At 38.2% G+C, this 2590-nt stretch overlaps 1 pseudogene; it reads right to left on the reverse strand.

Moving 5' to 3' along the window:
- The window catches only part of LOC102766481, a 12234-nt pseudogene extending 10012 nt beyond the window's left edge, over positions 1-2222 (reverse strand).
- Positions 2223-2590: the final 368 nt, after the last annotated feature.

Genomic DNA, 2590 nt, shown 5'->3' on the forward strand with positions numbered 1-2590 from the left:
CCAGTGTGGTGGTTGGGGGGCAGCCAATCATTGAGTCTCTCTCATTACTGATGTTTCTATCTCTCTCTCCCCCTTCCTCTCTGAAATATGTATATATATATATATATATATACACACACATATATATATTTATGTTTAATGCCATTTTATACTCTCCAGTATATACTGGAGAATATACTCTACAGTGGTCTAACAGGATGTTAGATTTCAAGAAAGCTCCACAATATCTGAGCCGCTGCTTTATTATTTCCATTTTCAAGATGAGGAAGCAGAGAACAAGTAGAGTGTGTTGGTCACATGGCTTGCAAGTGGAGGCAAGAAGCCGGTCTGCCTCCGCAGTCCACACCCTTTCTGCACGGTGACCTTCAGTTGTGTTGGAGCTAGGCAAGAAAGGATCTTTCTTCCCAAGGGCCTAAAAATGATACCCCCTCTTTTAAAAAAAATATGGTGCCCTAACTGGTTTAGCTCAGTGGATAGAGGCTGAAGGGTCCCAGGTTTGATTCCAGTCAATAAAAATATATTTTTAAAAAATATGGTAATATATATGTAACAAAATTTACTAATTGAACCATTATTACGTGTATAGTTCTGTAGCATCAAGCACATTCTCATTTTTAAAAAATATATTTTTTTATTGATTTCAGAGAGGAAGGAAGAGGGGAAAAAGATAGAAGCATCAATGATGAGAAAGAATCATTGATCAGCTGCCTCCTGCACGCCCCACACTGAGGATGGAGCCCGCAACTTCAGCCTGTGCCCTGACCGGGAATTGAACAATGACCTCCTTGTTCATACTCATAGGTCGACACTCAACCACTAAAACACACCAGCTGGGCACATTCACATTTCTTGTGCAACTATCATGACTATCCTGCTCCAGAACTTCTTCATCTTCCCCCACTGAAACTCTGCACCCATTAAAAAATAACTCCCCATTTTTCCCACCCCTCCCTCCAACCCTGGGCAAACATCATTCTACTTCTCTCAGTATGAATTTGACTACTCTAGGTCCCTCATATAAATGGAATTATACAATATTTGTCATTGGTGAATGTCTTATTTAACTTAGCATAATGTTTTCAAGGTTCATCCATGAGTTAGACCAGTGATGGCGAACCTTTTGAACTCGGCATGTCAGCATTTTGAAAAACCCTAACAACTCTGGTGCTGTGTCACATATAGAAATTTTTTGATATTTGCAACCATAGTAAAACAAAGACTTATATTTTTGATATTTATTTTATATATTTAAACGCCATGTAACAAAGAAAAATCAACCAAAAAAATGAGTTCACGTGTCACCTCTGACACGAGTGTCATAGGTTCGCCATCACTGAGTTAGACTTTCATTCCTTTTTAAGACTGGATAATTAATATTCCATTATATGTATATACCATATTTTGTTTTTCCATTCATCCAGTGAAGGACACTTTGATTGCTTTCACCTTTTTTTTTTTTTTTGCCTGCTGCAGATAATGCTGGTACAGACACAAATATAGAAATACCTGTTTGAGTCCCTGCTTTCAATTTGTTATGGTATATACACAAGATTGGAATTGCTGGATCATATGTAATTCTACATTTTATTCTCACTGGCTGAGGTTTCTTGAGGAAATAAAATTACCTTAAAATTGACTGTGGTGATGGTTGCAGGTATCTTTGAAAGTACTGAAAACTGCTGAGTTGTAAAGTTTAAATGGGTGAATTGTATGCTACTTGAATAAATATACTTTTTTTTAAAGCAAAAAAGACATTTTCTTAAGAGCACTATAGGCTGAGCCCGTCTCAACTTCCATCCATAAGAAGGTCTAGACAACCAGCAAGCTTCCCAACCTCAAAGGACTGGCAATTTGCATCAACTGTGCTGGATTCTGGACACCTAGTTTCGGGCTGTCTGGTGCTCATTAAAACTCTCCCTCTGGCCACAGCGCATTATAGATTCGGTGATGAAGTGGGTTGGAGAATGTCCATTTTATTAATTTAATTATTCTTAATATAATGTTTACTTCTGTTTCCCACAGGTGTTCCCCTCTGTATCTTGTTCCTGCCTGTCCCGTGGAACTCACTGTCTGACAAGTGAGGCCTATGAGGCAGGTTCCCTACAAAGACTCATAATGGTAACCCTTTCCAATGACCTCCCATCATCTTAGCAGGCACCAACAAAAGATGTCTCTTACCTTTTAAAGGCTTGCTGAGGATTGAAAGGTAACCTTAGAGTCATTTTGGTGCATGACTGTAACATGAAAAAAATATATAAGCTAACAATAATCTACTAATGACTGTGACTCAATACCTCTGGTTCACAAAGACCAGTGTCCACACATGTAAGGAGTAGGAAACTTCCCACTCACTTTGTAAGATATTGTTTAGTTTGTGTTTCTGAAACAGCTCATTACCTATTGTGTTATTGAAATTCTAGAGTATATCTGCCTTTCTCATTCAAAGATGATGCTATTTCTGCTTTTATTTCTTGGGATGAATTTTCCACATTAACATTATTTTTGTTGTTTGTTAATCCTCACCAGAGGGTATATTTCCATTGATTTTAGAGTAGAAAGGAAGGAGAGAGGGAGGGTGGGAGGGTGGGAG

Source organism: Myotis davidii, unplaced genomic scaffold (genome assembly GCF_000327345.1).
Source record: "Myotis davidii unplaced genomic scaffold, ASM32734v1 scaffold292, whole genome shotgun sequence".
In the NCBI taxonomy this organism is placed as follows: Eukaryota; Metazoa; Chordata; class Mammalia; order Chiroptera; family Vespertilionidae; genus Myotis; species Myotis davidii.